Source organism: Rhinolophus sinicus, chromosome 2 (genome assembly GCF_057876585.1).
Source record: "Rhinolophus sinicus isolate RSI-liver-muscle chromosome 2, RSI-T2T, whole genome shotgun sequence".
Taxonomy (NCBI): domain Eukaryota; kingdom Metazoa; phylum Chordata; class Mammalia; order Chiroptera; family Rhinolophidae; genus Rhinolophus; species Rhinolophus sinicus.
The window spans coordinates 55,020,275-55,045,593 of NC_142502.1; the positions used below are offsets into that span (position 1 = coordinate 55,020,275).

General features: G+C 34.8%; 1 long non-coding RNA gene across 3 annotated transcripts in view; it reads right to left on the reverse strand.

Moving 5' to 3' along the window:
* The window catches only part of LOC109453591 (uncharacterized), an 876,632-nt gene that overhangs the window by 256,031 nt on the left and 595,282 nt on the right, over nucleotides 1-25,319 (reverse strand). For all 3 annotated transcript variants that reach the window (XR_012496692.2, XR_012496688.2, XR_012496689.2), the window contains one exon: nucleotides 20,608-20,679. This is a non-coding gene — a long non-coding RNA (uncharacterized LOC109453591). The remainder of the gene's footprint in view (nucleotides 1-20,607; nucleotides 20,680-25,319) is intronic.

The following is a 25,319-nucleotide window of genomic DNA, read 5'->3' on the forward strand; positions in this document are numbered from 1 at the left end:
TTTCATAAGGTATCAGTCACGCTTCCATAGCATTTGCTGATATAAATATAAAAGCTTCATTTTAAAGGATAAATAAAGCCACACTATTATCTAAACAGGGTAAAATTTAACATCCTTGTGGTTTGTGGAAATTTTTGATGTGCCTGCTGGCTTTTCAATAAAAATCAATTATGCCTTAAATGCGAGCGGTAGTCAACATACTACAGACTATAAATTCAATTTCATACTCAGAAATATGGATTAGCTGAACTTGATGCCCTTCCATTGATTTCAGAAAGCAAAAGCTGATAAGGTAAATAATAGTAAGAGGCTTTCTGACACTCCACATCAAGTTCCGGATTTCCATATTATTTTTGTAAGAACTTTGCAGTCACCACAATATCCTTCTTGTGAAATATGTATGATGAATAGATATTGTATGGGTTGCTGATTCATCTCTCCTTACAGAATGGATATTTGGCTTTCATAAGTCAGGAAGAAACTGCATAGGGAAAAGAATACGCTTATTTCCCCCGGCTCAGTGCAAGGTACGTATATGTCAACTGATTGTGAATAAATCTAGTGAGTAATTAGAGAACACACAGATTAAGCACTGAGATTCCACCTAAATAAAAATAGTATAAACCAGGAACAAATAGATACTTTTCAATTCTTCAATGTCATATATATATGTATACATACACACACATATGTGTACATATACATATACATATATGCACACACATATGTGTATATTATATATACGTACGTGTGTGTGTGTGTGTGTATGAGAGAGAGAGAAAGGAAAAAAAGGAAAGCATTCTAAAAACTGAAAAACATCCAGTCCTTCTGTTCACTCAAAAGAGCACCTTAAATTGGCAAGAATCTCATGGAGGGGGATATCATAAAAGGGGAGGAAAATAAATGATTTGGTACTAAGAAATCTAAGGAATAATGATGATGAGAAAGAAATTTAGAATAGTTTTCAGCATAATAGGAAATCCAATCACATCTGCAACAATTTTCTTTTCTCCTCCTTTAATGTGCAGAACATTTAGGTTTTATAGAACTGTTCAAGTCCACGCTTGGAACATTTTATGGCGCCACCATTTTCTTCTGCAGTAAGCCTAGTATACTCAGTTTAAATCCCAGATAGTTCTTAGGAAGGTTTAGTCCACGTGGCCTGGTCTCACCTTTTGTCAAGATGAGTTCCTGCTTTCCTGACACAAACAAGGTTTGCTTTGTCACACATTCAGCATGCTAACAGAGAAAAACTATGGCTCATATTAGTTCAAAGATACACGTTCCTTAAAAGAAGAGTTTCCTGTGGGTGGCTTCCCTAGAAGCCAGTACTTTTGACAGTTCATATAATCATTTTGGTAAAAATCCATGGCGTATTGCCTCTGCTCCTCCAAAGAAATTAATTATACCTGAATTTTTCAAGATAGAGGTTAATTTATTTAAGATCAACTTTGTCATTTATTTTACTGATGTATACAAGTAGTTTTATTAAAAGATGTTGAACATTAAAGTAACTTACATAAAATGCTATAAATACTAAATGGGACATATCTTAAAGAAAAGCATTTCCAAAACTAAATAATTTTTTATATGTTCATCTATATAATATCTATTACTCATCACTATCGGTTTCTAGAGAAAACATAGAGAAAAATGGCACTGTAGTTATTCTGGGTTACCTTCATGAATGACAAACTGTTCATACAAGAAAAACATAAAATCACAAAAGAAATGGTACAATCTCATTTCTGACTTTTTCAGTTATTTATTGTCTGTGAAAAAAGTCAACAAGCATTTCTTTCTTGCAACTCCTAGGAATCCATGTGTATGTATGCTTATTTATAAATATATATATTTTTTCATAACAGGGAATCTAGGGGCAAACATATTTTTCAACAGTGTCTTTTCATGTTATTTAAATTTACGTAAAGAATACAACTAGAAATTTTATTTTTCTTATGCCAATATATTCTCATAAATCTGTAAAACATGAAGTTTCTGATAAAATATTTACTATGTGAATTATAAAGTTTTAAGTTTCAGTGTATGAAATAACACTGTCTTTGAAAATAATACAAAAATGCCACTACCAACAATTTTCATCGTATGTTGTAACGTGACTGTAGCATATGAAGAAAAAGGCATCGCATTGTTTATGAAAAAACAATTCTTGTAGATACACTTGGAAAACTGCAAACATTCATAAACAGTTACTCTTTGGGGATAGAGAAAAACTGCCATTAAACAGGTGTTAGAATTTAAATGACATCTCATTAGTGACTCCTTTTTGCAGCTCTGAGACAAATAAAACCTTCATTTAAAAGCATTAGTGCTGTTCCTAAGGGTTTCTGGTATCATAATGTTTTGTTTTATGAAGATATTTAGTTTCTTCCAGCATTCTTGCTTATTTATACAAAATAAACCAATTGCATTGCCAAGTTTAGCTGAGCGTGAAGTCAGGGGGTGAATAAGGCCTTTGCAGGCTGTAAATACCCTTGCCCCTCCCTGCACTTCAGTGAATCTGGGAGGTTGGAAAACAGTGTGAGAAACAAAGGTATCTTTGAGCATCACTTCCAAATAGTTAGTCCCTGTGTCCTTTGCCCTTTGTTAAAGAACAGTCATAGAAAACTCACATTTTCTTGATGTCAAAGTCATTCACTATTTTTTCCTCTCAGTGTAAATAACATATGAGACTTTTGTTATAATTAAAGAATTATACCAGAGTGGGTAGCTATTGAAAACTTACCTTGCTAATTAGAACGTTTATTCATATTGCCATTTTACACTACTCCCACAGAGACAATTATATGTCCCTAAATGTGAAGCCCCAAAATAGCACACAGAACACAAACCCCAATAATCAAGTGAGACCTATAAGAATTCACTCATTTCATTGCCTTGAAAAGCTACAAAATTCACAATTTAATTCAGCTGACTGGGAACCTCGGAATGCGATTCATTATAATTCTATACTGTAATGGGGAAAGCATCTGCTAGGACAAACAGCAAGGAGACATAAACTTCATGTAGTTGCTTCCCTTTAAAAATACTAATTATTATTGAGTATTGGATATAGGAAAAGCAGTTACATGTTTTGGAAATGTAAAGACAGTTAGACCAGACCTGGCCCAGAAGGAGCTTAAAATTAAATGGGAGCAAACATGGTGGAAAAAGAAGGGATAACATAATCTGCAAGTACCTATATGATTAGGACCACTGAACAGTTAGCAAATGCAAGCGTGAAGTCACAGAAAAAAAAAAGATGACATTGGGCTCGGAGAATCAGAAGAGGAGATGCATTTGAAATGGATTTTACCGGGTGAGGAAGTGGATGGGCTCATGGAAATACAGGCTATGCTCAAGGAATTTGCAGGTGATAAAACTGGCCGTGGTCTGGAAGACCCCAGGGGCCAGCCTAAGAGCATACCCTGAATTTGATAGGGATAAGGAATCTGAAACTTTTGGGAGGGACATGTTTTGGACAGTGAGAAATTAAAGGTGGGGGAACTCCTTGGAAGGCCGATTTTGGTATGGAGGCAAGAAGTCTGAAGGCCTGATTCAGCAGATTAATAATGTGAGAGCCAGCAGGGGAGAAGTTACTGACTTTGCAGAGTTATATTCTATTCAAAGTGGCAAATGATTGAAGAACCAGGAGCTCGTAGAGATTCTGAAGACCCTTCACTGTGTGGCCTAAAGCAGAAGGGTGTGGTGGTTTCGGGGAGATGGAGGAGACGTTTTGGTTATATTGAGTATAAGACATTAGCAGAGAATCTAAGTAGATAAGTGCAATGTGACAATGCTGGTAAATTTCTCAATTAAAAGGTAAATGTTCAGTAGCTTTCAATGCCAATATATTAGATTGTGAAAAATTATAGTGTCACAGCATACACAGAGGGATTGAGAAATAAATTAGTGATTTCTGATTTCGAAAAAATCTGAGCTTTATGAGACTATTTTTAATCCAATATTCAATGATAAAAGCAAGGCTAGAGAGAGATAATTCTCTGGGCTACACTTGCAAGCATATATTTGTGTAGGAATGAAGCCACAGGAGGCAATAATATCCAGAGGGAGAAAGTATAGAGATGAACAAAAGGAAAAAGGTGGAATCATGGGGACATACATATACACAAGCCACGCCTGAAAACCTGAATTCAATTTTATAATGGCCTAGGATGTATTCAGTTACTGTTATACATTTGGTGAATAAAAATAACAGTAAGAAATGATGAAATTACTTATGTAGCATTGCTTATTGAAATAATTGCTAAATATATCCCAGTTGATTTTGACAAGGTTATAACACTGTGATCATTACAAATTATCATCCAATTCTCATTTAATCACAGAGCTTAAGCAAAATACCGAGGCCAGGAAAAAAGGGGGAAGAACAGAGAACCAAAGGCAGTTTAAACACAGTAAGTGACATTTATTCGAAAAGAACAAGTTGCAGGCTGCAAGAAAAAAAGATGTTTCAGCTGAAATCAGCTTATATTACAAAATACATGACCCTGTGACCTAAACATTGGAACACTAGTCTAGGATAACTCTAGAACAGCAGAATATAAATATGTGTATGTGTGACATTTAAAACATATTCCCCTTTGAATATAATGAATAGGTATGCTTTCTTGTTCATTGGCTTTATTCTCGTCCTCATCCAGGAAATGAATTAAAAATTTATGGGAAGGATGAAATCCGAGAGAGAGAAGAAAGGTACATAATAAAAATGCTTTGGACACCTATAAACAACAATTTGATCTTTTTATTATGGCTAAAGCTTAAAACTACTTCATCTTAGCTCTCCTGGGCTTCCTCCTTACATTTTTCTCACTTCCAATCTACCTCAGGCGCCCTTTACCTTAACACACCCGTCCTTCTCTCAACACCAGTGCACACAGGTAATGATGGTACATCTTTGTTGTTTACATCTTTATGTAAATCCAAGTCAACATATAACTAACTTCTAATCCTCATTCACTTCTCTTGTACAGAGAAAAGGAAACGTTAATCATTGTTATCATGTACTTTAGCATCTTCCAATTTACCATGACTTTCATATGCATTATCTCACTAGATTTGTAAACTGTGAATTAAAAAAATAAATGATTCTCTCTGTGGTTATTCTTATTATTTCTTAGGTTTTGCATATGTCTATTGTTGAATAAGAGTTTTTACCCATTTCATAGAAGAATTTGAGGCGTTATGGACCGGAAGGAGATGTTTGAGCAATAGGGGAAATAACAGAAACCCCTAAAATATCTCAAGCACCACAGGCAACTGGCCAATCTTACCACCACATCTGATCCGAACAGTTCTTGGGAGAGAGGATATAGAGTTGGGAGACCCAGAGCTTTTCAATGGTTGACTGGGAAGATGTTCCCTATTTGGGTCACGGGAAAGGTGGCTCCAGCAATATGAGATTAAGCACCTCATCCCTGTTTGTCCTAACCTCTTCCTCCCTTAACCTTCCCTCCATTAGGGAGAAATCTTAATTCTTCAATTTTTCATACTTCATGCTCTTTCTAAATTTACCCCTTTCAATATCTTACTTAGCTGGTTCAGTCATATTAAATTGCAAATAATTGTAGTTCTAATGATTTGCTTAGTTTTGTGTATGCAAAACTCTACTGAGAGCTGGGACCTCCTGATCCCCCACCTGACCTCTAGGCTCTGAGACCCCCCCTACCTAATTGGACATATGTAGTGAGGTTTCTCTCCTTAAATTTGACAGGCACCACCAAGCTGTCCTTCTGTAGTTCTGCTCTGACTTTGCATCGTCTGTGCCTAAACCTCCACGTTAGGCTCCTGTTTCGGGATCTGGGTTCGTTAGTCCTACCCCTTAAATGGGTAGTGTTTTGAAGCTAAGACAGTGAGTCACAACTTGTAACCTTGCAGCCATGAAAACTTACTTCCAGGTTGTCTGGTCACCTGTTGCCCAAGCCCCTGATGTCTGATGCCCTCACCTGTATTCATGGCCCATCCTTCTTCACTCATATTTACAAATGTGAAAGTCAGATGTCAAAAGTTTATATAACCTGTTCAAAGTAACACAGTTAACAAGTAAGTGGCAAGGCCAAGATCCAAATCCAGATCTGATTAACTATACAGTCCATAACCTTTTGCCATACCTCCAATTCACACAAACACGCACACATACACACATACAAATGATATTTTCCGAAAAGCCTTTTTCATAAAAAACTGCAAGAGTCAGCATCACATCCTCAAACAAAAATAAGCATTAAACAGAAGTCAATAAATGTAATAATGTTGCTGAATAGACATACAAATTTAGGGCCCCAGCTAGGTGTTTAAGTCCTTATTTCTTGTTTATATAGCTTGTTCAGAAGCTATTTAAAGTATTCAGAAAGTGTGTTTTTTTCACATTTCAAGATAAATATTTACATTCCCAAAGAGAGCCAATATCTGCCATTTTATAGTTCTTGACCTTCAGCCCTTATAATTTTCTTACATATGATCAAGTGTATTTATAAATACATTTTCACATTTACATTATTCCCATTAAAGGGTGTTTTTTTTTCTCATAGCCATATATATGTCTCAATTTTATCAAGGAAAATCAAGTTTAATTTTTCTGTTTTTCTTATTTACAAGATAAAAAGCATAAAAGACAAGCTTGACCTGAAATAATTACTAGCACATTAAAAATTCTATACACTCTTACATGTAACCTGTTTGCTACTTTTTGAAAACACTGTCCTGAATGTTTGGCGGCTGAGTGCCCTATCTGAAATGAAATACTGGTGGAAAGAGTGTTTCCCTTGTTAAAGAATAAGATTCAGAATAATGCCTTTTAGACTGGGTCAAACTTTTAATTTTTAGACTGGGTCAAACGCAATTTTTAATTACATCAAAAGGAATGGGACGTTTTGTTTTTTAAAAGCAAAATTTAGTTTGCTATTTCATTGATTTTCAATAAGTACATCAAATATAATCTCCAATAATGTGTTGTAAATCAAACAAAAACTACAGAGAGAAAGCAAGAAAAGCAAGAAATCACTAAATTAAAACTATTTTAAGCCAAATTTAACCCAAATTATCTTATTATTAGACAGTCTAATATCCCAAAATATATTTAATCATACATGTGCAGAACTTTTAATTTCTTGTAATAGGAATGACCAAAATTCTTTTTATTTTTAAACTTCCTATAACAGTGTTAACTCTTCTCATTCACATTATTTAATCATTCACAATTGTTTAGAAATATCATAAGAGAAACTTCCTTAGAACAACTACCACCACTGGCTTTCCAAGAAGATAAAATGCTACGTCACTTTTATTTTAATCGCAAATGCATTCCTCAGGACTAAATGCATTCTATACCTCTGGCGTATACTCAAGGCCACCAAAGTTCTTACATGGGTCTTGTAGGGATATCGTTTAGCACTATACACAAATCAGTGAAGATCTGTTCCTAGCAGGCTTTTTGTTTTTTCCCCCCTTCATTTCTTGCTTTTTTTTAAAAGGGGGAAAAACTGTTTTATATCGACAACCATCTGTGAGCCTGTCTTTCAGGCCATCAAACTCTCCCATCCATTACAGAGCCTTCCTCACCTCCGCTGCATGACAGCACAATAAAGATGACATACTAATTCAATGACTTGTAATTTCAGCTAAACAAAGACAAGTGCTGCAGCTTCTTCTTTTGTGTTAACAGTGCCATATCGGTGAAGCCAGCTATGCAAACATAGCACTGGGAGGGTTTTATGACAGCAGTTGAATGGGGAGACTAGCTTGGTGTTGCTTTTTATGGTTTTTGGCTCCATAATTTTTGGCTCTGTGCTGCTGGCCGTGGCTATTGTGTCTCGATTCTGTGTCAGCAGCAGCTAATTGTTCCAATAATGTTTATCATAGGGATCCACCGGGGAGCTGTATATGTGGAGATAAGCTACAGGGCAATGATACACACTATCTTACTGATCTCTATACACAGTGCTTTTGCCTCATGCCCAAAAGCTTTTTAGGATCCTTGTCTTAAAAAAAAAAAAAATAAAATAACAGCTTAATCATCATGCCAACAATAGTGTCTAAGGGGATGTAATCAGGTTCCTCTGATAATCTTAGCAACACATGAAAGTCATGCGCAAAAGCAGTAATTGAAGCAGTTGGTTCATTCTACCACCTGCTGTTGAAGTCACAGGTTAATCTAAATGAGGTCCCCTTCCGATGAAGCAGTATGCAAGGCACTTTTTATATCATAAATGTGCATTACAGAAGCTTTACAAAATAATAAAGTAACAGTTCATTAAATGAACTGCATGAAGTATCCCAGGCTTGTCCAGCTTTTCCCGCTGCTGTCGCATGGCATATCCAAGTGGAAATTCTGTCCTCATATCTATACCCCAATGCACACTTCAGTTTGCATATGGTTCCAGACAATGGGAGTTCCTGAGACAGATGCCCAAATGTAACTAAACGTCAGGCAATCACGGGAATCAGCTGCAGGAAAGGGAAACATTTTTCTTTGTCTGCTTTTGATGCTATTTCCCCCAAGATTACTAAATAGAATGTTGACAGTGTAAAAATAGCCCTAGAATCAACAATTAAACAGCTTGCCATAGTCTACATTAGCCTATGTACAAGGGATGAATTTTTCTAATTAAACTTTTAACACCTGATTTCCATTTAAAATTTTCCTCAACTGTTTTTTGTGAGGTCTTCATCTGACAAACAATACTGAGATTATGTAATATGCTGCTCTTCTAAGGGGCAATTTCTTTAACGAAAGGGATTCTTTCTTTTTTTTAAATTATGGGAACTGTCAAAATAAGACTTTAATGAAAAATTTTACATATAGAAGAAATGACACCTTCAGATTAAAATATGTGCCTGATTTTATTTCACTGAATAATAATAACTACCATGTACTGAGAACCAACTCAGAATCAGACACTGAACTAGGTAACATTATCTTATTTAAGGCTCACAGCCATTCACTGAAATTGGTGTTATGTCTGGAAAGACGGAGGAAACTAGGGAGGGTGCATAATAATCAAAGTGTCTGGGTAAATAAGTGCTAAAACTGGAAACCAAGTCAGCCCGAGTTCAAAATATGCACTTTTCCCACCAAGATAAACTGATATAATGTATTCAGTATTAAAAGAAGGGAAAGAAAACTGTGTTTCTGTAGAGAAAGAAGCCCCATTCTGAATTAGGCACCTATATTAGGGCCATAACAGAGAATAAATTTATAAACATAAACTGGCATATTCCTGAATTTAGTAGTGTGCGGGGTTGGGAGGAGGGGTAGAGCAGGTATTATTATAGGACCAGGAACAATATTTTATAAAATAAACAACAGATTATATTAATTTAACCCAATTCAGCAGCATAAGGCAATAATAAGCAGTTAACAGAGTGACTATAATATTGAAGGTATGTAATAAACGTTCACTAAATTATAATGGATGAATTAATTCATCAAATAATATTAATAAATGCAACTGCAGAAGCTGCTGCATTTGAAGGGCTTACTCTATGTTCCAGACAGCATCTCAGCAGTTTACATACATTTTGCCTTGCATCGTCACAATAATACGTGAAATTTAGAATTACTATCCCTATTTTATAGGTGAAAAAATGGAGGCTCTGAAACATTCAATCACTTGTTTGTGGTTTTCATTAGCAGGGAAGTGTGCGAGTCAATATTTGATTCTAAAGATGAGCTGACTCCTCAAAGCGCTTACCTGGACAAATTAATAATTGAACTTGAAAGTAATAAGAGCATTAACATTGTTTTTGGTTGTCAAACAGTCTTACGTTGCCTTCAAGGATAGCAGCCCTTTTTCCATGGAAGTACTCAGAAGAATTGCATCAATATCCTAGGAATGATTTGGTTTAGGCCTTTGGTAAACTTTCTTAACAGCAAGGATTGTTAAGATCTGGAATGTGGTAGTCAAGAAGGCTGGATAATATACTTTGAATAGTCTAGAGATCTTTGAAAACAAACTTTACTTACATCTGTCTCGATTATTTTAAGTGGAGACGAGAAGGATAGAATAGGTGACCTTTACAGACATATCTAGGATTATGTCTCTGTAATAGCAGGATGCAAATTCTTCTAGAAATTCTTTCTGTGATAGATAATATATCACTGAAAGTCTATGTACCTGAAAAGCACTGTCTCTAGAAATATCCAAAGCTTTCAGTATCATGTTGAAATGTTTTATGCAATTGCCTATCACAAACTGTGCATTCATGAGCCTTGAGTATTAATTTTCTATTAATTAAGACCTGAAGAGGATTCGTAATGGCATTCTGTTTGGAGAAAGAACACGAAAAAAAATAAAACAAAAATAAAAGGAAAAGTAAGACACTTTCCCCTAAACCGCTCAAGTTTCTTTCAGAGAGGTTTGTGTTTCTATTTTCCTTTTTGGTGATACAATGTTTTCAACATACAATTCATTTCAATTTATTTGAAACTATTTTAAAATAATTCAATCATCATTTAAAGTCTACCTACCTATTACAACAGATGCTGGAATTGACTAAGTTGCAACATTCACAGAAATGTTGGATTATCTATAACTAATTCCTATGGATTTCCCCCACACTTTGAGTGGTCTACTCAACTTTAATTTGTAGGTGAAAAGATATGTTTGACAAAATTTAAGAAATTATATTTTGCCATTTTGAATTCTTCCTTTTCTGTTCAGAATTAAACATATTACCCCTTTACAGTACTACTAAAATCAGGGCTTCTGGTTTCTGGTCCAGGTGTAAGGAGCTTGGAAGTATCACTCTGTCCTAACAATAAGTAAAAAGCTAAACAAACTTAAAAATCAGCAACTTTCTTTGATCCACCAAAAAAAAAAAAAAAAAAAAAAAAAGGGAGCCTATAGGGCAATTCATGGACAGCAAGACTAAATATGGTCATGATTTCAGTTCTTCTAAACTTAATCTATAGATTCAACATAATCCAAATCAAATTCCCACAAGTTATTTTGTGGATATCAACAAACTATTGCTAAAGTTTATGTACAGAAGCATAAGACCCAGAATAGCCAACTTCACATTGAAGGAGAAGAACAAAGTCAAAGGACTGACAGTACCTGATGTCAAGACTTACTTTAAAGATATAATAATCAAGACAGTGTGGTAATAGTGAAAGAATAGACAGATAGATCAATAGAACAGAATAGAGAGCCCAGAAATAGATTCATATACATATAGCCAACTGATCTTTGACAAAAGAGCAAAAGTAATACAATAGAGCAAAAATAGTCTTTTCAGCAAACAGTATTGGAACTACTTGACATCCACATGCAAAAATGAATCTAGACATAGACCATATACTCTTCACAAAAATTCACTCAAAATTGATCACAGACCTAAGTAAATTCAAAACTATAAAACACCTGGATGATAGCATAGCAGAAAATCTAAGTGACCTTGGGTATGGTGATAACCTTTTAGATACAATACCAAAGATGTCATCAGTGAAGGTAAGAATTAACAGCATGACTTCATTAAAATTAAAAATTTCTAATCTGTCAAAAGAATGAAAAGCCAAGCCACAGACTGGGAGCAAATATTTGCAGAAGACACATCTGTTAAATGCCTGTTACTCAAAATATAAATAGAGCTCTTAAACTCAATAACAATAAAAAGACAAACAACTTGATTAAAAAATGGGCCAATGATCTGAACAGACACTTCAACAAAGAAGATAAACAGATAGCAAGTAAGCATATGAAAATATGTTCAAAAGCATACATTTTTTGGTAATTGAAAATGAAAATAACAGTAAAAGATACTACTACACAACTATAAGAATGGTTAAAATCCAAAACATTGGCTACACCAAATGCTAACAAGGATGTGGAACAACAGGAACTCTCACACAGTGCTGGTAGAAATGCAAAATTATTCAACCACTTTGGAAGACAGTTTGGCCGTTTCTTATAAAACCAAACACATTCTTATCATATGATCCAGCAATTGCACTCTGTGGTACTTACTCAAGGAGTTTAAAAGTTCTGTTGACAGAAACACCTGTACCCCAATGTTCATAGCAGCTTTATTCATAATTGCAAAAACTTGAAAGCAATCAAGATGTCTTTCAGTAGGTGAATGGATACATAAACTGTGGTCCATTCAGACAATTAAATATTATGCAGTGCTAAAAAAAATCAATCAATAAATAAACTATTAAGCCATGAATAGATATGGAAGAAACTTAAATGCATATTAGTAAGTGCAAGAAGCCAACCTGTAAAAGCTACCTACTGGGTGGTTCCCACTATATGATATTTTGAAAAAAGGCAAAACTATGCAGACAGTAAAATGATTACTGGTTCCCAGGGATTAATAGGAAGAAGGAATGAATAGGCAGTATACAAGAATTTTTAGGCCAGTGAAACCATTCTCTATGACACAAGATAGATACATATAATTTGTGGTTTTCAAAACCCATAGAATATACAACACCATGAGTGAATCCTAATGTAATCTATGGACTTTGGGTGATAATATTGTGTCAATGTAGGTTCATCAATTCTAACAAATGTACCACTTTTGTGGAGGGTACTGATGGGGGGGTAGATTGTGTGTGTGTGTGTGTGTGTGTGTGTGTGTGTGTGTGTGTTTGTGTGTGGTGTATATGGGAACTCTGTACTTTCTGTTTAACTTTGCTGTGAAACTAAAATTGCTCTGAAAAGTAAAATTTATTAATTAAGAAAAAAGTAAAAGTCAAGAGTTTTGAAAAAAATTCATAGGAAAACCTATCCCTCACTTAGTTGTCAGACAGCCTAGTTAAAATGTAACTCCTATACCATTTTCCTGCACAAAACCCTTCAGGACTCCTCACTGCTTACCTGAACAAATACGGTGTGTGTTCCCTTGGTGGTTCCTGGGATGATTTTGAGCAATACATGGATAGCTGTAAAATTTTAACTATAATGCATTTAATGTAGAGTGTATTAGAAAAATAAAACTAGTGTAACAACAACAAAAGTAGAAGTTGAATAACCATTTGCCGATTCTGAAAATTGGATTGTCTATATGTATGCAAAGGGACCCTGTACATTGCTGAGTAGTCCATGAACAACTAAGTTCCTTCTAAAGTATTCTCTCCCCCACCCCATTATTATCCACTGTAAAATTAGGGGTATTTTCTGATTTGGGGGGAGAATTTTAACAATTTGAATGTTAAAGCAGTTTATGTTTTCAAATGATCTAACTCATAGCCGAAGTTCCTAACATCAACATAAAATATTTTATAGTCCTCAAAATATTTGAAAATGATTTAAAGTAATAATAAAATAAGCATTGCTGCAAGTAAAATATATTAGAGTAATAGAAAATAGAGCTCTCTTATCCTTGGTGAAATCAAATTAAAATTACAACTTTTTCACCAGTCTTTTATAACTCAGTGCTTAAAGAAATAATATATAAGGTAATTATTTATTTATATTTACCTTTTTAGCCTTTTAGTAGTTTTATCATCTCTTTAATTAATTGGCCTTTTCTAATTGGTTTAACTGCAATACTATACATTATTATACAGTTGTAGCTTGATTTTGCCCTTAGCATGGAAAGTTGGCAGCTGCTAAAAGAAAGGTCTACCATTTCCAGTCTTTGAAATGAAGGTCCTCCACAGTGTCAGGAAAGATCAGAAAGTAATAACAGGAATATTTCTCTTCTTTCCCTGCATGATGGTGTTTGTATATAGGAGGAGATTCCACCTATCTAGGACAAGAAAATCATTGCTAACTGATCCTGGCAAAGTATTGACTGGTCTTGGATGACAAATGGTTATGGAAAGTTTCATTAACCACGGTAAGGGTGCCAGGGACTTTGACCAGAGCTTAAGCTACAGCTGGAGCGATGGCATCATCTAGAATCCGAGTCCAAGGAGTTGAGTCTTACAAAATGAGTTATCTATTAATTCCTCAGGTTTATACCTATATTCTACAGTTTCCACTAATAAGAAAGGGCTGCCTATATTTTACTTTTTACTCAACTTGTGTCTTGAAACCTGTGTCTCTATTTTTTTTATGTAGGCATTAGACTGCACCACAGAAAATAAATCAGTGTCCCCTCCTTATCCTCGGCACATAGCCACATCTGCTACATAATAGACAAATAAAAAAACACAGAAATATAAACTTATTCCAGCTCTAAATATCTGACAATTTTATACATATCTTGTTTTTGTCTTATTAAAGTGCAACAATTAGTAAGATGGCTTTATATATACTCATACTCTTATATATACTTGATGATGTTATCTACTACTCATGTACGTAGTGTTCATGCAATGTAAAAGTCTTGTGAGAGAAATCATATGTCATTAATGTTTTAAAAGTCATGCTTACAGTAGCAATGAAAAATATACTAGTTCTTGATTTTCCGTTCCACTAAATGAATGTGGTCACTTCTCTTGTTTGTCACAGCTCAAAATCTTTTGAAAACTGTCTCTGTTTTCATAGTTCTCCATTTGTGCCTCGTTGTTTGTGAGCAGAATCCCAAAACACTATTTCCTGTATGATAGATTTAAGCATTAGTTCCAGTGCTTCATCCGTCCCTTCACCAACTTCCTTTGCCATGTGATTTTGCAGTCCCTCCCACTATAGGTGGACTGTACTTCATCTTGACTTTGGACTTGACCATGTGACGTGTATTAACCAAAGAACGGTAACAGAAGTGAGAAATTGTCCATTCTGACCCAAGGCACAGGGACATTGTGTCCTTCTGCTTGCTCTCCTATATTCTGCCATCACCATGAAAAGTGCTTCCCTCGGGTAGATGCTGTCCATCAGCTTGGGCCCCAAAATGAATACAATTGGATCCAGAATGAAGTCAAGCCATATTCAAAGAGCCAAGTCCAGCCAGGGATATACCACAAAGCAGAGCCAACCAACCAAGCCCTGCCGACATCAGCTTACCTCAGCCACATTACAGATGTCTGAGAAAAAGTGGAGGAGTATTGTTTTAAGCCGCTGCATTTTGAGGTAGTACGAGTATGTTACACTGCAACACTATGCTAGCTATAACCCTTGATGCATTCAGTAATCATGCCACAAGCTTACTAGCTTCTATCTAATAAGAACTGCGGGGCTAGAGTGAAGATTGCAGAAGCCTGCACAGTTGTGGAGGCATGGTGTTTCTGTAGCTGTTAAAATTGCTAGTCCTGTAGAATTGACATGCAGGCAGCAGCAACAGGTGGATTTCCATGAAACAATCTCCTGGTATGGTTTGGTGTCACTAGCTTGGGGGCATTCAAGCCTGGTACACTGGCATTCCCAGGAATTCTGTAAGCTAATAGATACCCTGAAATAAATATTCTTCCATTAATTAACCAGAGTGGCTAATGTTGCCTGCAACTAAACCTTGAATTGAGACAGTAGGTGTCTTACTTTTTAAAAAATGAGTGAATAAGTCATAATAATAGCAGTAAAATATATTGAGTTGGATCCCATGAATAATAAGAGAACATTATTAAGAACCACACACCAACAACTTTGACAAGTTAAAATCAAAAGTTTACAAAGTTGACAATTAAAATCTAAATTAAAATTTGATTGGGGGATTTTGTCTTATTTTGTTTTCTTTTTTAATTTCTTTCTTTTTTGGTAGTGAAATAGCAGTCAGATAAACAGAATTCAAGGCCAAAGTCTACTTTGATTAATTACTCAGTCTTGGATAGGTCGTAGAATTTCCCCAAGCCCCACTTTCCTTAATGGTAAAATATGGAAAATAACTAACACCTGTTTTGAAGAGCATTATTACTAATAACAAATATTATTTAAAACCCTTTAAACACTTTTCAATGGATGCATATATGCATACACATATTTACATACATACATATTCAAATATATGTGTATACAGTTTACTGTCACTACCAGCTCAGATTCACTGAACATAAATGACTCATGGGTTTATTTCTATTTCACTACTGTTTCCAATTCATCTAACTTCCCAGCACAGTTTATGATCTCATCTACCATGTGGTCTATTCTTGCTCTCTGCTTTTAGCCCATGGAAAGGATATTATCACTAAATATTGTATAAAACATAATTAATTCACCAGGAAACAGTTAATTGTCCGTGATATTTAATGTCAATCTTTTTCTCAGTTTACCATAACAGGGCATTTAAAAGTGACTGAGCTTTTACATGTGTGATTATATTCACATTTATTAAATAATCTATAAGTGTTTACTTACCAATAGAAAAAAAAATACATGCTTGATTGAGAAGTGAGAAAAAAGTCATGTATAACCAAACACTGTGTGAATGATATTAGATTATGAAAAACAAACCTTAGAGATGATTTTTGATTTCCTTGTTAATATTCACTTTTCTCCCATAGTAAATGTCTACAAATGGCTGAAATTAATAATTAAACAAAATGTGATATCTTGTGACTACTTGTAGGAAAACAGTTTTGAAAACCTGAAAACATAAACTGCTCATATGTAGCCAAAAGAGAATCACATTTTTCATCTTTAATCTCATTTATATAACCTTCTAGAGGAAAGGGAGCACATTAATGGCAATCATTTTCAGCTTAGTTACTGAAACCCATTTGAAAAGCTCTGCAGCAAAGGAGGGACTAGAAACAAAAACATAGTGCTCTCATACAGGGAGAAATGCAGCCAAGTGTGACAGTGATGTCTTCCCTCTGCTAATTGTCAGCCCAGTGGTAAGTATCTGGTGCTGACTCATTCAGCCCCGATGTAGTCGGCCTTGTGCCATGGCCAGGGCCTCAATACTAGGGGAGAAGTGGGGTGGGTAGAGGTTTCTGCTCTGAGATACTTTATACTCTATTAGAGAGAGATCACCAGGAGACATGTAAAGAAGTAAATAATAAAAGATTAGACAATGAAACCTATTTTGAAGACAAGAGTCAACATTTACTATCAAGTAACTGAGCAACAGTAGAGACGATAACCAGGGAAATTCTCTTTTAAGAGGGTGATATGTGAGATTTTTAAAAAGGAACTATGGAAAATATATAGCACCTTTCATTATTTTCTACTGTAGAAAACTCTCTAGAGGGAAAACTTAAGAACTGATTAAAAACAATTTCACTCAAAAGAAATGTGTCCAAGATTTAGACAGAAGTGTGAGGAAGAATGGTCAAAAGTGAATCAGAACATTTAAAAAGTATGTTAAAATGTCTAGAATTCTTAGATATGGACAAAAATGCTTGGGCTCTGGAGTCAGACAGACCTGAATTTACATCTGTCTCTGAGGCCACGGCCAGAGTGGCCTTGGGCAAGTCACTTCATCCCTCTAACAATACCTACTTCATAGACCTGAGTTCTGTCGGAGACATTCTTAGCCTTCTTATAATGTCAAAAACACTTCATCATACAAAATAGCAGTTTACAAATGCCTGCATCACTAAAAAAAGAATTGGAGGATACGAAGTAGAAAATGCTAAGGTTAATTATGTTTTCAACGAAAGGTAAGGGATGAGCAGGATTTGGATTTTATATAGGAGTCAACAGGAAGCTCGCGTAAGCAGAAGCAGGGGAGTGCTCCTTCCCTATAAACCTCCTTTTGTAACTATTGGAAATACCTTCCAAATATCCTTGCTATTATCGTCGCAAATGGCTATATTGATATCTTTCCACCAGACTAAAAAGAAAATTTTCAAAATACAAACTCAGCAGTAAGGAATTATTTTGATTCTGTACACATAATTACTGAATAACAATTATGAGCAAAGCAGGGCTCCGGGAGACACAGGGACGAGTAAGCATTCTGAAGGAGTTGACAGTCTAGGTGAAAAAGCAGGAAGATGATGCAGAAATAGCAAGCCTGCTCAGGATCCCAGAAAGCTGGTTAGGAAAGCTACTGCCGTCCACATTTCTTTAGTATTTGCTTCACTCTCTCTGAGGGAGGTGTGACAATGAAATCACCTAGGACTGGACTTTAAAATACCTCAAAGCCCTTAGAGTGAACTCTTGAACGCAAGCTGAAAATTTGAGTCTTTGGACCACTGTGTCTTTCTGAACGCCTTATCTTCAAGGTCTCTACTTTCTCTGCCTCTCTGGGCAACTTTTCAACAGGTGAGCCTTTAAACTGGCTGTGCACTCTCTAGCACTTAAAACCAGAGAAGTGGCTGCAACACTACTTCTCATTTTCTGGATAAACACGTACTCTATAAAACCTGGCCTTCTCCACATACTTAAAACACTTAACTGCGAAGGCCACAACACACACCTTTTACTGTTTTCTACTCAACACTGTCCCTACATTTTATTGTGCAGTAGGGCTGATACCAGGACTGTAGCTTAAAAAAAAAAAAAGAAAGAAAGAAAGAAAGAGAGAGAGAGAGAGAAAGGAAAGAAAGAAAGAAAGAAAGAAAGAAAGAAAGAAAGAAAGAAAGAAAGAAAGAAAGAAAGAAAGAAAGAAAGAAAAGAAAGAAAGAAAGAAAGAAAGAAAGAAAGAAAGAAAGAAAGAAAGAAAGAAAGAAAAAGTGGTTTCTTACTGATCCTTGAAGGTAAATTTAAATCAATTTTGTTCAGGTATAATTTACCAAAAAAGGTACCTATTTTAAGTGTACAATTTGATGTTTTGACAAATTTATACACCTGGTTAACTATCATCACATTAAGATATAAAATATTTCCATCTTTGATCACTTATTTTATTCTTTGCTTAAAATAAATCACTAGGAGTGAAAGGTACATACATTTTTAAAGCTTTCAATATATATTGGCAGTTGCCTTCCAGAAAGTTGTTACAATTAGCCATGCTTTCAATTGTGGATGAGAATGCTAATTTAGATAAGAGGTCATTGCTCTACTGGCAGCCCTGTTGGCCCTTCCTTTAAGATCTGAATTTTGATTAAAGGGAGGGAAAGAAGCTTTAAAAATGATTTCTTTGCTTTGACAATTAATATTGACAAATCATTATAGAAGTGCAATCCTTAGGAGAAAATTAAAAGCACGTAAGGAATATAAACTGTTGATATGTGTTTAAGAAGATTGCAATCTAATATAACTGCTTTAAATTATATATATATATTTTCAAAAAGAGAAAAACTATAAGTGCAATAACATTTCCATGTGAGAATTTTCTCTCACAGCAATGCTATTCCAAAGGTAGTCCCTGGGCCAGTGATATCAGCCTCACCTGGGAACTACTGAGAAATCACCTCCTGAATCAGAAACTCTGGGCTTCAGGCCCCTCAGTCTGTTTTAACAAGCCTTCTAGTTGATTCTGATGCACCGAGTACAAAAAGGAGGGTCTTTGAGGATGTTGTTAAAGGAGAAAAAAACTAAAACCCTTTCCAGTACTCAGGAGTAAAAACAGCTCTCATTAATCACTGACCAGTTTTTTTTTTTTCAGCCTTTCCGTTAAACTTTTAGATCTAGGTATCTTATCTTCAATGTTTGACAGTACTCCTTATGATTGTCTCCAGATTTAAAAATTCATGATTGCCATGTGCAGAAGTCTGAAGTTGGGGCTATGGCAGATACAAAGAAGTCATGAGTCATGGTCTTTAACTTCAAAGAACTTACATTTGGTTGAGCAGCAATAATATAAGTAAACATACAGGCTCCTTTGCTAACTATGACGGGCATGACACAGATAGTAGGCCATACAGGTACCAGAGAAACATGGAGATATGGAGATGGAGATCTCATAGAGGAGATGAGCTTACTGAGGGCTTTGGTGGACAGCATGGGCTTCTTTGTAAAGATGCAATGTGAGTTGTGCATCCAAAGTTGTGCAGGTTTTGTTTTAGTGGATGAGGATGAAGGAGGGCATTTATGGGGAGAAGGCAGGCAAATCGAATAAACTGTATTTTAGGAAGAGTGGGTAGGTGTTTGACAATGTTGGAAACTGCAGGTAGGTGCATAGCTTCAGATGAGCCTGTAAAGGAAGGCTGAGTTCAAAGGCTATTGAAAAGTCACATTCTTTTTCTGGGTATTTTGTGAAATACACAGTTTTTAAAAGTGGTCCCCTGGTCAGTATAAAATGAGAATCTCTGTGTAGGATGCAACTGGCTAAGCAATCAGAATACAAGATCCATATTAAAAGAAAACCAACTCATTTAAGCAATATGCATCAAAATATTTTTGTAGTTGATGAAAAAAATGTAGACTCGAACCATAATTTTATTCTTGAAAACCTTTGAAATTTACCTGCTCACAAAATAAAACTTGAAAATTTGCATATTCTTTACAGAGAGAATTGTAGCTAATGTTTGGCATATTATTTTATAAAAGCTTTGTTATGACCATGTTTTCTTGTGCAACAAAAAAACTCCAAGTATTTAATGTTAGCTTAATAAATTCAAAAAGAAATTTGACTCTGCTGTGGGACATTGGGCTAGGCACATGCAAAAATTAGGTTCAACAACTTACACAAACTAGTCTTGGTATATTTATCTCATACAATTCTCAGGACTGTGTTTCTCTTTAGAGAAATTGCAATAAAATTAGAAGTACATGCGGAAAGGTCAATGAGAGTCTAATAAATGAAGAACTTCCTCTTACTAGAAAGTTTTATGCATAGGAATCTGATAAAGATTTTTAACACCATTTCAAATTAATCTCATTGGTCTACTGACTGATAGCTGTAAGTTAGCTGTGGTTTGTTGAAGTAACTTACCGGTGTGGAAAATGTTGCATTCAGTGATATCTTCTGCAAACTCTTCACCTCTCCTGAGTATGATATTTGCATCTTAAGGCAAAGGATGATATAAAAGTAGATGTAACAAAACACAAAGCAGAGGTTTCCACTTTCAAGTATACTGCGTTTATTAAAGTGGTCTATAAGGTTTATGATTAAGTATCGACAGTGCCATGAATCATAAATATGCAGTGTATCCCACCACACATTGCAATGATTATTGTGGTGCTGATGATAGAATTTCATATTTAGAGAGTTCTCTTAAACTAAGGGGCCCAAAACATCTATGTAGTTTTAACCTATAATAGTATTTTCTAGAAGAAAAATTAGACTTGGATCGTGCCAATTGCTACCTTGTAAATTGGGGATTAAATAAAGCAAAGTGTGCAGCTTTGTCTATGCACTGTAGAGGTTTGACTACAAAATGTTCAATTGAGTGCTTGACTGCCTCGACTGATGCTTTATTGAATCGATCATCGTGGAAACACAATTTTGCCTTTAGATAGTCGTTTGTTGGCCTCCCCTAGTCAAAATCATTTTGCTTTTAATAGCTCTTTGAACTAATAGAGTTTCTTAAAGGTTTCTTTGAAAACCTCCCTATTACTTATCTCTATAAATAATAACAGTATTTATAACAGCGCTCTCTGAGCTGTTACCTCATTTTCCTGTCTAATAATGTGACATCTGACATATTTATTTGAAAGGAAAAGTGACCAAGAATTAATCCGTGGTAAACCACTAGCACTTGAACAAGTTTGCAAATATATGGCATTATGTAACAATTTCCTAATACTCTCCACATAGTACCTATTTGAAGCAGAGAGTAAATAAAACTTAGCTCTCAAATATCCCTCAGATATGTTTATTACAACTTTCACCAAAAGCATTTTCTATTTCACTATCTTATTTCTGGGTTATACATTAAAACTTCAGTAAAATTTAAAATAGTAGATAAGATTTTAGCTTTCACAGACAAAACTGAAAATTAAAACTAAGTTCCTACATTCAAAGATAGAATAACTGTAACAACATTTATAACTATTACGTACAGCAGTGTAATTGACACTGTTAGGTCTCTGTATGTCAAGCACAAATAATCACATAATATCCAGGACGAAGATGTGAGAAACTTCATAAATACCTCTTTCTACAGATAGGTGTTTTTCCATTATGTGACTGTACAGATTCAAACTTGATGCTCTCATATTATGATTAAAATAAACTCTAAACTTCAATTCCTTCTTAAATCACATCATTAGTAAGAGAAGTTGTATGTAAATAACAGTTCTATTTGCATCTAATAACTTGTGCATATTTAATAACCTCTTATATATATAATTTCAGTGATGTCTGGGCAAGTAGTATTACAATTTATATAATACACTGACATATGATCTCACCTGTAACCCTAATTAATTTGAGCCTCTGTGGCTCAGTCAATTCATGAAATCATATTCACAAAACCACAGTTAAACCACCAAATCGTAATTGAAAAGAAAATTCAATCTTTGTCTCTTTCAAATAACTTTGAAAAAAATCTAATCCATAATTCATATCTACCAACAGATTTAAAGCATGCAAACCCAAAAGCTTATTCTCTCATAATTTGTAGGGACTTAAATTTTTAAAAAATAATTTTAATTAGAAACAATTTCAAATCTACAGAAAAATACAAGTAGACTAAAATAATTTTTTTTGCTGAAATATTTAAGAGTAATTTGTGGAACTGATGCCCCATCACATATGAATTACTATGTACTTCTTACAAATAAGTACATTTTTTCACATAGCTGCAACACAGTCAGGAAATTAACATTGATACATGACTACCATCTAATCCTCAGACCCCTTTGAAGTTTCACCAACTGCCTTACAGCAAAAGGATCTAGTTCAGAATCATGCATTGCATTAGTTGTCATGTCTCATTAGTCACCTTTAGTCTGGTACAGTTCTTCAGTCTTTTCTCGCGACCTTGACACTTCTGAATATCACAGGCTAGTTACTTTGTAGAATATCCCTTGATTTGAGGTTGTCTAATGTTTCCTCATGACTAGATTTAAGTTATGCATTTTTAGCAGAAATATCATATGTGATGTTGTATTCTTCTAATTGAATGCCATATCAAGAGGCACATAATTTTTATTTATCCTGTTAATGATGATGACCACTTTGGGTTTTCTGCTTATATGTTTGTTTTTGGCTGAAACAATAAAATTTTATTGTCTCATAGTTCTGGAGGCTAGAAGTCCAAGATTAAAGTGTCAGCAGGGTTGGTTCCTTCTGAGGGCTATGAGAGAGAACATGTCCCATCCTCTCTTCTAGCATGTGGTGACTTGCTGGCAATCTTTGTCATTCCTTGGTTTGCAGAAGCATAGCTCCAATTTCTGCATTCATCTTCACATGGCACTCTCTTTTTGTGCATGTCTTTGTGATCAAATTTCCCAATGTTATAGATCCCAGTTATTATGAATTATAGGGACCCACCATATTTTATTATGACCTCATCTTAACTAATTACATAAGTAAAGACTCTTTTTCCAAATAAGGTCACAGTCTAAGGTAGCGAGGGCTATACTTTACCATATGAATTTTGCAGGGGACACAATTCAACCCATAAGAAAGGCAGAAAAGATTGCTGCTTCCAGTCTACATCCTGTTCCTGTCAGCACCAGTTGGTTCCAGAAAATAGTTAGTTCCTATTTCTAGGTGTGTGTTTTTTTTCTCATACTCCTAGAAATAGCCTCGTTGTACCCCCTTAAGTCACCAGTATCAGCTGGCCAAGGACACTCCCTCAGAATCAGTCTCAGCCCTATGGGGATCCAAATATCTAGATTCAACCTTGTCCCCCAGCATAACTGAGGAATAATTAACAAATATAATTGCATATATTCAAAATGCATCACATGATAATTTAATATACATATGCATTGTGGAATAATTATCAAGATCAAGATAATTAATGCATACATTAAATGACATAGTTAACTCTTACGTGTGTGTGGTGAAATCACTTACCTGTATGATCTACTTTTAGCCGCTTTCAAGTATATAGTATCATGTATCATGTTATTAATTTTAGTCACCATGCTATACACTAGATCTCAGAATTTATAACTAAAAGTTTGTACCCTTCGACCTATGTCTCCCTATTTCCCTCTCCACCAGACTTTCGCAACCACCATTTTTGTTCTCTGCTTTTGTTAAATTGGCTTTCTTTTCTTTTTCTTTTTTTCTTTCTTTTTAGATTTCACATATAAATGATATCATACAGTATTTATCTTTCTCTGGCTTATTTCACTTATCATAATGTCCTCCAGCTTCATCTATGTTATCACAATGGCAGGATTTCCTTTTTCTTAAGGCTACATAATATTCCATTGTGCGTATATACCACGTTTTTAAAATCCATTTATCTGTTCAAGGACATTTAGAGTGTTTCCATATCTTGGCTGTTGGGAATAATGCTACAATGAACATGGGAGTGTGAATATCTTTTTGCGATACTGATTTCATTTCTTTCAGATATATAACCAGGAGTGTGATTGCTGGGTCATATGGTAGTTCTATTTTTAATTTTTTGAGGACCTTCCATACTGTTTTCCATAGTGTCTACATGAATTTACATTCCCATCAACAGTGCACAGAGGTCCTTTTCTCTCCACATCCTTGTCAACATTTGTAATCTTTCATCTTTTTGATAATAGACATCCTAATAAGTGTGAGGTAATATCTCATATGGTTTTGATTTGCATTTCTCTGCCAAATGGAGATGTTGCACACCTTTCATGTACCTCTTAGCCATCGGTATGTCTTTGGAAAAAAACGTTCATTCAGGTCTTTTGCCCATTTTTAATTTAATTATTTGCATTTTTGCTATTGAGTTATAGGTGATGTAGTTTTACATTCAGAACACCCTAAAGACTCTACCAAGAAACTGATAAATGAATTCAGTGAAGTTGCAGAATGCAAAAATCAACATACAAAAATCACTTGCATTTTCAACACTAATGAACACTCAGAAAGAGAAATTAAGAAGGAAATCCCATTTACAATATCATCAAAAATAATAAAATACTAAAGCATAAATTTAACCATGGAAGTGAAAAACCTGTACACTGAAATAAATTAAAAACACAAATAAAAAGAAAGAAACCCTGTGATATTGGATTGGAAGAATTATCTATTGTTAAAATGTCCATACTACCCAAAGTGATCTATAAACTCAGTGCAAGCCCTATACAAATTCTAATGGATTTTTTTTTACAGAAATAGAATAAACAATCCTAAAATTCATATGGAACCACAAAAGACCATGAATTGTCAAAACAGTCTTAAGAAAGAAGAATACAAATGGAGGTATCACACTTCCTGATTTAAAAATATATTACAAACCTATAATAATAAAGAAGTATGGTGTTGGTATAAAAACAAATGCATAGACACATGGGACAGAACAAAAAGCCCAGCTATAAAACTACCCACATATTGTTACTAATCTTTTACAAAGGCTCCAAGAATATAAAATGAAGAACAAATAGTCTCTTCAATAAATAGAGCTGGGAAAACTTTATATATGCATATACATATGCAAAGAATGAAATTAGACCTCTAGCTTACACTGCTGACAAAAATTAAAGATTTAAATGTAATACCTGAAACCACAATATCCTAGAATAAATCATAGGAAAAAA